Genomic DNA, 13,141 nt, shown 5'->3' with positions numbered 1-13,141 from the left:
ATAGCTATTTTCCTCCATCCCACTCCCTTCCCATGACATTTACTCTATTTTCTTTTTACCTATTCCTCCTCAGAGGTGTTTTACTTTTGACTCTCCTCTCCCTCACTCTGCACTCCCTTTTTTCGCCCTTCCTTCCTTATCCTCTTCCCCTCCTATTTTCCTGCAGGGTTAAATAGATTGCTCCTCCCAATTGGGTATGAAAGCTATTCCCTCCATGAGCCCACTCCAATGAGATCAGGGTCCCTGAGCTAATTCTGTGGTCTAAATTTTTCTTCCTCCCTCTTCAATCCTCCCTATGAGATCAAGCAATTCAGTATGTCATACTTGTGCAGTAATGCAGAACATCTTCATCCTCCTTGAAAGTGTTTTGTTTTTTACTGCACTCTCCCCCAATCTGCCCTTTCCTCCTTCCTTTCTCCTCTCCCCCCTCTTTCTCCCTCCCCCCCCCCAGGGCAAAAATATATTACTATATCTACTTGAGTATGTATGTTAGTCCTTCTTTGAGCCAATTCTGATGATGTTAAGGTTCACTCTTTCCTCAACTCCTTCCCCCTCTTCTACTCTCTTCCATAAGCTTTCTTCTTGTTTCCTTCATGTGAACTACCTCTCCCCAGACCATCTCTCCTCTTCTCCCTCCCCCAGTTTATTCCTCCTACACCTCAACCCTATTTTAATGATGCCATCATGGATTAGTTAGGTGGCACAGTGGACAAAGCACCAGCCCTGGACCCAGGAGGACCCAAGCCCAAATCCAGCCCCAGACATAAGATACCCCACCCTGTCTGCCCTACAAGGAACAAAACATAAATGCTTTACAGATATCATCCCTTCATATTCAGTTCAGCCCTGTCTTCTGTGAATTTCTTACTGAGATAATTCTTATGATTTCAAAGTATTAATCTTCCCATGTAGGAATGGAAACAGTTTGATCTTTTAATATCCCACATGAAGTGTTTTTCCTGTTTACCTTTTTATGCTTCTCCAGGATCTTGTATTTGAAAGTCAAATTTTCTATTCAATTCCGGTCTTTTCATCACAAATGCTTGAAAGACCTCTTTCTCATTGAAATCCAATTTTTGCCTCTGAAAAATTATACTCAGTTTTGCTGGGTAAGTGATTTTTGGCTGAAGTCCCAGTTCCTTTGCCCTCTGGAATATCATATTCCATGCCCTTCAGTCCATTAATGTAGAAGCTACTAGATCTTGCTTTATCCTTATTGGAGCTCCACAGTATTTGAATTCCTTTTTTCTAGTTGCTTGCAGTATTTTCTCCTTGACCTGGGAGTTCTGGAATTTGGCTATAATATTCTGGGAGGTTTTCCTTTTGGGATCTCTTTCAGGAGGTGATCTGTGGATTCTTTCAATTTCTATTTTAGCTTCTGCTTCTAGAATATCAGGGCAATTTTCCCTCACAATCTCTTGGAGGATGGTGTCTAAGCTTTTGTTTTGGTCATGGTTTTCAGGTAGTCCAATGATTTTCAGATTATCTCTCCTAGATTTATTTTCTAGGTCAGCTGTTTTTCCAAGGAGATATTTCACATTGCCCTCTATTTTTTCATTCAATTGGATTTGCTTTACTGTGTCTTGGTTTCTCATAAGGTCACTAGCTTCCATTTGTTCAATCCTAATTCTTAGGCAGTTATTCTCATCAGACAGTTTTTTAATCTCCTTTTCCATTTGGCTTTTCGGACTGTTGACTTTTTTCTCATGACTCTCCTGCATTGCTCTCATTTCCCTTTCCATTCTTTCCTCCTTTTCTCTACATCTTCTTTCTATTTCTCCTACTTCTCTTCAAAGTCCCTTTCGAGAGCTTCCATGGCCTGAGACCAGTTTATATTTTTCTTGGAAGCTTTGGATGTTGGAGCTTTGACCCTGTTATTATCTTCTTCTTCTGAGGTTGTATTGTGGTCTACCTTACTCCCAAAAAAGTTTTCAATGGTCTTCTGCTTTCTCTGCCTACTCATCCTGGCTTACTATTTCTTGGCTTTTAACTCCTTCTTAAAGTGTGGCTCTGCTTCCAGGACCCACTGTTCAAGCTACAGCATGGCCTGGGGGATGGTTGGGCTTTTTCTCAGCCTGCCTGGCCTCACTTTCATTTGATTTTAAACTCTCCACTGGGGGGGGGGTGGCAGGGTGTTGGGGGGGGGGGCTGCTTCTCAGCTCCACTCCTGTTCTCAGCTTCAGAGGGTCCCAGGTGTTTTGGGTTGAGAGGGGGCAGGATTTAATCTCACCTGGCCTGTTCTCAGGTCCAGAGATAACCTCAGGCCTACTTTACTAAGCAACCAACCAGCAAAGCTTTCTGTGGTGTGGTTCTCAGCTTCCGATGAGACTGCTCCCCTGCTCCCCTCCCTCACCTGGGTCTTCCGCCACTCAGGATTTCTTCCTGGGGTGGGACAGTCGAATCCTACCCCCCCAGTCCACTGGTACCCCTGCACTTACACCCCTGGGCTAGCCGTTCAGTCCAACAGCACTTGGTTCCAGAAGACTCCGGTGCTGCAGCCAATTCAGAGGCACTGGGGCAAATTCCTCTGGCGGGTGTCTGGTGTGTCAGCCCATTTGCAGGATTAGGCTTTATTCATGGCCCAGCACGGCCCCCTGAAATCTATCAATAGCTGGAGAAAACTCTCAGCCCGTATTTATGTGTGTTTTTCTGCCCCAACGGTTCTTTTATTGCTATTTTTGGGGTGATTGTATCAGGAGCCTTATGGGTTTAATGTCTTTCCTCTGCCATCTTGCTCATTTAATTTCATTATTTCATGCAAATTTTTTCATGTTTTTCTAAGATTATTGAGCTCATCATTTCTTACAGCACAGTAGTATTGCATTAAAACACAACTTGTTCAGCCATTCCCCAAGTGATTGGGCATCCACATAATTTCTAGTTCTTTGTCACCACAAAGAGAGCTGCTATAAACCTTTTAGGACATATAGGTTATTTTTCTTTTTCCCTAATCATCTTTGGAAATAGACCAAGCAATGATATTTCTCTCCAAAATGGTTGGTTCAATTCCACAATTCCACCAACAATGAATTAGTATCCCAATTTTTCCATATCCTCTCCAACATTTATCACTCTCCCCTTCAATCGCTTTAGCTAATCTGGTAGGTGTAAAATGATATCTCAAGGTTGTTTTAACTTGCATTTATCTAATCAATAATGATTTTGAGCATTTTTTCATATGTCTATAGATTGTTTTGATTTCTTCACTGGAAAACTGCCTATTCATATCCTTTGACCATTTATAAATTGAGGGATGACTCATTTTTATATGTTTGACAAAGGTTTTCAGTTATATTTAGATGAGACCTTTAACTGATAAACTGTCTATAAAAATTTCCCCCAATTTTCTGCATTCCTAATCTTGGCTGCATTTGTTTTATTTGTATAAAACCTTTTTAATTTAATGTAATTAAAATTATTTATTTTGCCCTTAACTTTGCTTTCTATCTCTTGTTTATTCATAAATCGCTTACCTATCCATAAGTCTGATAAGTAATATGTTCCATGTTCTTCTAATTTTCTTGTAGAATCCCTCTTTTTATCTAGGTCATGTATCCATTTTCACCTTATTTTGGTAAATGGTGTAAGATGGTGTAAGATATTGCTTTATGCCCAGTTTCAGTCATACTTCTTTCCAGTTTTTCAACAACTTTTTACCAAATAATTAATTCTTATCCTAAAATCTGAAAGTCTTTACACTTGTCAAATGCAAGATGATGTTTATTTTATCTCTTAAGTGCCAAATCTGATGTTTTTTTCAGTCCCAATTCTTCAGTAATCTGTTTTATTTGGACACTATTGATCATACTCTCCTAGATATTCTGTCCTCTCTAGCTTGTCATGAAACTAGTCATTCCTGGTTTACCTCCCACTTTCTTAATGTCCTTTCCTTGCTCATCAGCCATATTATAACACATCACTGTAAATGTTTCCCAAGGTTCTGTCGTAGTTCTTCTCTAACCCCTTTACACTTAGTAATCTTTTCAGTTCCCATGATGTGTAGATGATTCTTAGATTTATACATCTAGCACTACCAGTGTATCGCCTGAGTTTTAGTCCTTCATCACCAATTGTTTATTGGACATTTCACATTGAATGTTCCAAAAATACTCTCATTTCAAAATGTCTAAAGCTAAATTCATGATCTGCTTGCCACCTCCAATCCCCAATCCCATCTTCTTTTATGTTTCCCTATTTCTGTCAAAGGAATAACAATACTTCCAGTTTCAGATTTATTTCTCAGATTGGCATCATCCTGAATTCCTCATTCTCCCTCAATCCTTATATCCAATTATTTGACAAGTCTTGCCATTAAAAACTTTACATATTTTACTTCCATCCAATTCCTTCTTATTATATACATGATTACCACCTTTGTTGTTCAGCCACTCACACTTTTTGCCTCTTGACTCATACTTATTTAACTTTCTTGTATTTTTATTGTTTAGAGGTTTTTCCAAGCAGAATGTTTTACTCATGTTTGGATTTTTTCCCCCAGAAATACTTAATATGCCTCTCTTGTTGCAGATTGTTACATCTCCTTGTTTCAAGTATCTCATCCATCTAGTCCATCTTATGCTCTGTTACCAAAGTAATTTTCCTTAAACTTATATCTGATTGTTTCAATCCCCTACTCGATTTTGGTGGCTTCCTTTTGCCTCTATGATAAAATCTAAATGTCTCTGTTTAGTTTTAACAGCCCTATGCTGGTGGTGTCAAACTCAAATAGAAAACATCCTTATGGGCCACATATTGACTTAGAAAATCACAAATTAGCATTATCTTTGTTGTATTTTTATTTATTTTTTTAAATATTTCCCAATTACCTTTTTTTTTTTTTTTGCAGGGCAATGAGGGTTAAGTGATTTGCCAAAGGTCAACTTTGAACTCAGGTCCTCCTGAATCCAGGGCCCATGCTCTATCCACTGTGGCACCTAGCTGCCCCTCCCAATTACCTTTTAATCTGGTTCAGGCTGCATACTTTGTGGGCCACAGCCTATGGACCACAAGTTTGATGCCTCTGACCTATACAATCTCAACAAATGTTTTCAGGCTCATTGGACATTCTGCTTTTCATACTACATTATCCTGACAAACTGGCATTCTTCCCATTCCTTACAAATGACACTCTCTTACCTCCATGCCTTTGCATTAACTGTCCCACATGCCTTGAAATAACTGCCCTCCTTTCCTTGGTTTAATAGAATCCTTTTCTTCCTTTAAAATGCAACTCAGGTTGCACAGTGGATAAAGCAACAGCCCTGGATTCAGGAGGACCTGAGTTCAAATCCCACCTCAGACACTTGACACTAGCTGTGTGACCCTGGGAAAGTCACTTAACCCTCATTGCCCCGCAAAAAAACCCCAACCCCCCAAAAAACAAACAAAAAAAATGAAACTCAGGCATTATCTTTTACATTGAGCTTTTCCTCACCTTCCCAACTATTAGTTCACTTCCTTCTAAAGTATCTTCTTAATTTTTGTGTCATCCCCTCTTTTATTTCTTATTTATCCTGTATATAGCTTGTTTGTACATATTTGTTTGCTTGTTATTTCCCTATTAGATTGTGAATACCTTGAGGGCAGAGGCTGTCTTTTGCCTCTGAGTCCCAAGTGTTCAACACAGTACCTAGTACATAGTAGTCACTTAATAAATGTTTATCCATCTACCAGAACCAGGGACAAAAACAAAGATAGATTTCACAATCACCGAATAAAAGAAATATCAAAAGGGAAAGTCCCAGGAATGTCACAGTCAAAATTCCAAACTTCCATTTCAAAGAAAAAAATACTGCAAATATCCAGAAAGAAGCACCTCAAGTATCAAAGAAACACAGTTGGGATTAAACAAAGGGTTCACTGCATCTACTATAAATGAGAAGTTCTTGGAATACATTATTCCAAGGGGAAAAAGATATGGGTTAGAATAATTTACCCAGAAAAACTGAGCATAATCCTATAGAAAAAAAGACCTTTAACAAAAGAAGACTTTCAAATATTTCTGATGAAAGAACCAGAACTAAGTATGAAGAAAAACCTATCCTTCAAGCAACTGAAAGGCTTTATGCTGAAACAAGAAAAGAAACAAATAACCTCCAGAACTTTAATGACTTCAAAGGTATGCTAAATAAAGGAGGGAGTTAAATAAGACAGAGGATCTAGATGAAGTGCATTGGTTCCATTCTGTGGGTTTGGATAGGGTAAAGAGAAGGGAGAATATAAGAAATACACTAGTGTAGAAAGGAGGGATAAGGGAGTAAAACTTGTCATTTCTCATAATGGGGGTATGAGAATGTAGAAGAAAGGATTGTGGAACACATATCAGTTGAACCTCACTCTGCTCTGAAATGAATGAACAAGGATTAAGCATATACTATTGGTGTAGAAAGACATCAAAGAACAAGAAAACAAGAAGGGATGGGGATGGGGAATTAAGAGTGAGGGTATACTAGTTGCAAGCAAATCAAAACTTCCTGGTGAAAATGGAGGAGTAAAGGGAGAAACAAAAGCAAAGAACTAGAATCCAAGGGGTGCCTATCATTTGAAGCATAGCTGAACAGAATGTGGTATGTGAATGTAATAGAATATAATTCTGCCATATGAAATAACAAAAGAAGGATTTTTAGAGAAATCTGATAGCATGAATTGATACCAAGTGAAATGAGCAGAGCCAGGAAAGTAATTTACACAAGGCAAACAGCATTGTAAAGAAAAATAACTTTGAAAGACTTATGAATTCTGATTAAAGCAATGACCAACCATATATTCAGAAGACTTATGATTGAAATATGTTACCTCCTAATAGAAGTGATGAACTCAAGGTGTAGAGACACATAGAAGCAATTCATTCATTTATTTATATTTGTATATAATCCATTTGAGAGGTAGCTGAGCACAGAAGATATAAGTTCAAATCATGCCTCTTGACACATTAGTTGTGTGAACATGGACAAATCACTTAAACTCTCACTGTCCCAGGCAACTCTCACTCTTAATTACCAATGACTCGACCCAAGGTGAAAACTTAGTTTTTCCCACTTTCATATCTTCTATTAATTCCTCTGTCCCTTGCCCCATGACTTCCATTCTCAGCACTCCTTACTGCTTTCTTCAGGGTCACTAATGATCTTTTCTTTTTCTAAATCCAATGGATTTTTCTGAATTCTCATCCTCCTTGGCCTCTTTGCAGCTCCTGACAGGGTTGACCACCATCTCCTTCTTGATACTCTTTCCTTCCTGAATTGTGACACTCCTGTAATTTTCTTTCTACCTGTTTGACCAATCATTGGCTCTTTTGCAAGTTCCGTGTCCTACCTCCATTTGTGGGTATACCACAAGTCTCCATCCTAGGCTCTTGTCTCTTCTCTCCACATACTATCTCTTTTGATTATCTCATTAGGCCCCATGCATTTCACTCTACAAAGTTCAGTGTTTTACAAATTGAAATAGTTAATGGTTCAATGTCAACATGTCAGGTAGTCTTTATTTTAATATCCCAGGGATCTACATGACTCTCCAATACTTCACTTTTTTAAATTAAGGATTTGGATAAAGACATAGATATCATGTTCATCAAGTTTTCAGGTGTCACAAAGTTAAGAAGAATAGTCAACATACTGTATAACAGAGTTAGGATCTAAAAGGATCTTAACAGATTAGAAAGGTGATATGATATAAAAAGGGAGAGAAAGAGAAAGACTTTTTATTTATTAAAAATTAGAGAAATATGAGGGTAAATAGTTTCAATGGTATCAATAGAGGATGGTGTATTCAGTGCTGCAAAATATGGTAAGTACCTCAATAATTTGCATTTACTATTTTATGAATAAAGAGGGTAAAATTTAAAAATGGGAAATCACAAACTTTTGGAGGCTGCGGTAAGTTTTAAAAGGATTGTCAGTTTTGTAAGGGAAATTTGGGTAGTGATAACTTTTTAAGTAAAAAATATGTTATTAAGAGTCAGGTGGCTTTCAGCTAAGCCATAGGAACTGGAAAGAAACTAGGTTATAGAAAAACCTAACATAGCAATGTTAGTAGAAGAATTGAAGACAAAGCAAGGGGACTTCAGAGCTGTGCTGTTGGAACAGTGGTAGTTAAAGCAATCAACTGATAGAAGGTTTCAGTAGAGGGATTCATGAATAGTGAGAGAGAGATTGACTCTCATGGCCAAGAGCTCCAGTGAAAGCCATTGTTCTTCAGAGCCGCCTTGATTCAGAGACTGATAAAGTTTTTTTTGTTGTTGTTTTTAATAAGGACCTATTCTTCCCTGATGCACCTCTTGCTTGAAAGGGAAAAGCAGAGAAGGCTTTGCAGCAACTTTGTTCTCTGGGTAAGCTGCCTAGGTATGTTTGTATAGATTAATGAGTCAACCTGAGACATATTGCATTGACCTCCATTCTAACTGGATGCCACAGGCATACCTTGGAGATATTGTGGGTTCAATTCCAGACCACCATAATAAAGCAAATATTGAACTACAGTGAGTTACACTAATTTGTTGGTTTCCCAGGGCATATAAAAGTTATGGTTGCACTATGCTATAGTCTATTAAGTGTGCAATGGTATTATGTCCTTAAAAATGTACATACCTTCATTTAAAAAATTTGAAATATTGCAAGAATTATGAAAATGTTACACAGAGATGCAACATGAGTTGTTGCACCATGTTGTTGAAAAATGGCACCAATAGACTTGCTTGGCACAGGATTGCCACAAACTCTCAATTTGTAAAAAAAACCAAAACTTCTAAACCAAACCAAACCATGCAATACTTGTGAAGTGCAATAAAGCAAAGCACAATAAAACAAGGTATGCCTATACAGTATTTAGGTTAGCGAATAAGTGAATGCCCTGGTGAATATAGTCTAAAGATAGCCAATCTCATGAGCTTTGCAGTTTTCTAGCTTAAAGAATACTCCATGGATAGTATGGTCCATGGGGTCATGAAGAGTCAGACATGACTGAATAGCAACAACAACAAATTATAGTAGCTACTATGTGCCAGGCACTGTGCTAAACAAATATTATCTCATTTGATCTTTATAACAACCCTATAAGGTTGATGTTATTAATATTCTCATTTTATTGTTAAGGAAACTGAGGCAGAGAGTGGTTAGGTGACTTGCCCAGGGTCACACAGCTAGTTGCCATCTGAGGCTAGATGTGAACTCAAGACTTCCTGATTCTAGGCTCAGTGCTTCATCATTCCATCTACTGTGCCACCTAGTTTCCACTATTCTCAATGGATAGTTAATGAATTGGTGAGAGACTGTGTCAGGTTGGAATGTGTATTGTGATGTATTTTATTTTGTATGCATTGACTTTAATATGCTAGAATACAAAATAGTATTTAAAAATATTTTTGTATGGCTATACTTAAGATATAAAGTGTCAACAATGTGAGTACTTGTTTGTACAAATATCATGCACTGTGAAGTTACATCAAATTGTGAGTAGTTGATTTATATAGAGAAAATGCATCAGATCAGGGCTCAAGAGCTAGAGCAGTGAGTGGAGAAGGAGTATTCCCTTCAGTATAGGGTTACCATCAGGACCATGAGATAGTTTGAATATAACCATATAGTGATGGTTTATTTCTGGAAATTTAGACATACCAGGAAAGAAGAGTGAGCTAACTTGAATTAGTTAGTGGGTTCGTATTCCTACTCTATGTGAAGGCTGATATGTATCATATTAAAAATGTGGGTCTAATGCTAGTGCCTATGTGTATGGTTTGTCTATGCCCACTATGACAGTAACATATATTACTAATTTGAGAAAAACCTTATGAGCTGCACTGAAAGATATAGCCATATAACAAATGGGCAGAAACTATGATTTCCACTGACAACCCAAAGAGTTTAGTAATGAATTATCTACTTATATCCTGGTGTATATGTTTGTGCAATGAGGAGTGTTTGGATTTCCAATATTCTAGACGTTTCCCTTACCCAATCTGGTTTTGAATTGCAGGCAGTACCAGATAATGTCAGCTGTTCTTCAGGTTTCTCTCCTGTTACCACTATTTCTTCACCATTGCAACCTCCAACACTACTGCCTCTATAGTTGCCACCATGTAGCTTCACTTCCATCGCTATTCAGGCCACTTTTATTTTGTCACAACCACCATTTTTCCTCTATCTCAGTCACTGCCACAGACTAAGTAATGTGGAGAGTGAAAGTTAGGGTTTTTTTTTCTCTTTGCTTTAACCTTCTCCATACCCAAGTTGCTGGATTTTATAAATTACAAAGCTTCTTTTTAATCTTCTCTAATAGTTTGGACATTCCTTTTGATAAAGGGACTGTTTTATACATTTTCATATTCCTTACAGTATCTGGCATGGTACCTTAGTAAGCATTCAATAAGTGCATTGATTGAATGCGATTAGGTTCCCAGGCAACCAATAATGATTGCTTCTTACATTCAAAGGTTTCTTGTTTCAAATGACCTTTCTCTAACAACACCACTTGATCAAGAAATGTACAAATAGATTAGACTTAGTAACTGCACTCACTCCATTCAAAGACTAAATCCTTTTAATTTCTTTTAAATTCTTTTATGTAGAGAATGTTGTATAGTGGATAGAGAGCTGTCCTTAGAATCATAAAGACCTAGGTTCAAGTCCACCCTGCAACACATATTAGCTGTGTGATTCTGGGTAAGTTACTTAACGTTTCAGTGCCCTGGGCAACTCTTTAAGATTATAAATTACAGAATGGGTACCAACCTGCATTTGTAGAGGAATTCCCTGATGAGGAAGGTTTCCCATAACAATGAAATTATAGGTCTTGTCCCTAAACTATTCCTGTTTCTTATTCAGTCATGTCTATTCTTCCCCCATTATAATTCTTCTACATATCCCTCTAATTTTTCTCTTCTTTGCCTTGAGCCTACCATTCACATCCTCTGTGTATCCTCACTCAATGCTGTCAACATAGAGTAAAATGAATTTGTTTTCTAAAGCTCTCTAAAATTGTAAACATTAAATATTAATAGAAATGAAATCCTAAAATTCTTTGTTTAATATTTCATCCAACAGATTAATCTACATTATTGTCCTAAGTTAGGTCCATTGGCTTATCTGTAGAATAATACTAATAATATTCGTTACTCATTTTTAATTTATAGTTGTGAGAAATAATTATCTTGGGGGAACCCAGTGTTCTCCCCTTCTTTCTTAGTACTTTCCTCCCCCCTCTCCAAGGTCCAATTCTCCTTGAAAGTTAGGCTTTTTCAAACTACATGGAGGTGAAAGTTATTATGATCTGATTAGCTTCCGTGGGATCTACATTCTTTCTCTGATGTCATGTTGACTAAGATTTGAATGACCTAAGTCATACATCTCAAGACTTCATTTTATTGGTGTTTTGTGGGTAATTGTGTCAAAGTAGCTCTTTTCTTAAAGCAGAACTTCATTTTAATATAACACACCTCCAATCATGTTAACCAATTAGATAGGATTGCTGTTAACCAAATAGGTTTGATTGCTATGTGATGGACCACCTATAGTTAGAAAGGCATATAAGCTATGACCCCACTGCCATTAGGGGTCTTTGGTCTGAGAGAGATGGCCATTGACCATCCTTTTAATAATAACCTGTCAGCCTATTCATAAAATGATTAAATTACCCAGAAACTATGTCTCTAATTGTTACAGTGAAGAAATTTGTTGGACAATGAGATGGCATAGTGGATAGAATGTTGGGCCTGGAGTTAGGAAGACTATCTTAGTGAGTTCAAATTGGACCTCAGACACTTACTAGCTGTGTGACCCTTGGCAATTCACTTAATCCTGTTTGCCTCAGTTCCCTCATTTGTAAAATGAGCTGGAGCCTTCTCCAGTATCTTTGCCAAGAAAACCCCAAATGGGGTCATAAAAAGTTGGACATGAGTGAAAATGACTCAATAAGTACAAAATTTTTTTTATTTTAAAAAATTTTAAAATGCCTTTTACCAGTAGACTTATAATATTGTGGCATGACCATAAAAGAAAGTTGAGGGGGGGCAGCTAGGTGGCGCAGTGGATAAAAGCACTGGCCCTGGATTTTGGAGGACCTGAGTTCAAATCAGCTTCAGATACTTGACATTTATTAGCTGTGTGACCCTGGGCAAGGCACTCATTGCTCCATAAAAAAAAAGTTGAGGCCAGTGTTATTCAACTATAGAAGTGAAGAATCCTTAATGCTATCAGAACCAAATTTCTTATGTACCTTCACCAGAGTAAAGCATAGAACATAAGAGGTGTACATGCCCAGGTTATGAAAAAATGCCTACTGCCATATTCAACAGTTTTGCAAAATTTACTCTGAAGGATCATAATATGAATAAATGATTCAAGAAGTTTACTTGCATTGGCAAAATTTTTCAAATACCCAGCTTTTCAGTTCCTCAAACTACTCAATGTTTTTTCCCTCCACTTCCCCTTAGCTACAGATAGAGATGGTCAAATCCTTGATCTTGCATCAGACAAAAATGTTCCACTTCCATGATCCTGAATTCTGAAATTTTAAAATCTTTCATCATTTAATCTTTTCCCCAACCTTGTTTTATGTCCTCACTATGACTCATCAAATTTCTCTACTCAGTTCTTTCACAGGCCATCACCCTGCACTGGCTACACTTATCTTCCCTTCCCTATCTCAAATCCTTGTTGAGTCAGTACCATTCTCCTCTTGCTGAATTAAACTGGAAAAAAATTATGAAACGATATTATTTTAAGCTGGGCCCTCATTGCAGTAAGGCAATACTTCCATACCTCCCTAGTTATTAACTATCCCATTCTCCAGTTGCAGTTCCAAATATTCTCCTCTCCTCAAGCCTCCCATAGCACCTCCTCTCTTCAACTTTAAGCTGAGAACCTGGCCTTATACCTCAACTAAAAAACTGAGGTCATTTACCTAAAGCTTTCTTTTCTTTGTTCCTCCATCCACACCTCACAGTACTTAACTCTTCTTCACCTCTGTCTCATATGAGGAAGAGGAGACCAGGTCACATTTTCAATTTTGCTAAAGCAAATTCCTCCACAATCCAATTCACTTTCACCTTATCCCGAACATTGGCCCCTCTGTTATCCTCATCTTTCCTCTTCAATCTCTCCCCCACCCACTGATTCCCACTACACCACTTCCATCCTAAGAACAA

This window comes from Dromiciops gliroides, chromosome 3 (genome assembly GCF_019393635.1).
Source record: "Dromiciops gliroides isolate mDroGli1 chromosome 3, mDroGli1.pri, whole genome shotgun sequence".
In the NCBI taxonomy this organism is placed as follows: Eukaryota; Metazoa; Chordata; class Mammalia; order Microbiotheria; family Microbiotheriidae; genus Dromiciops; species Dromiciops gliroides.
This window is presented reverse-complemented; position numbering follows the sequence as displayed.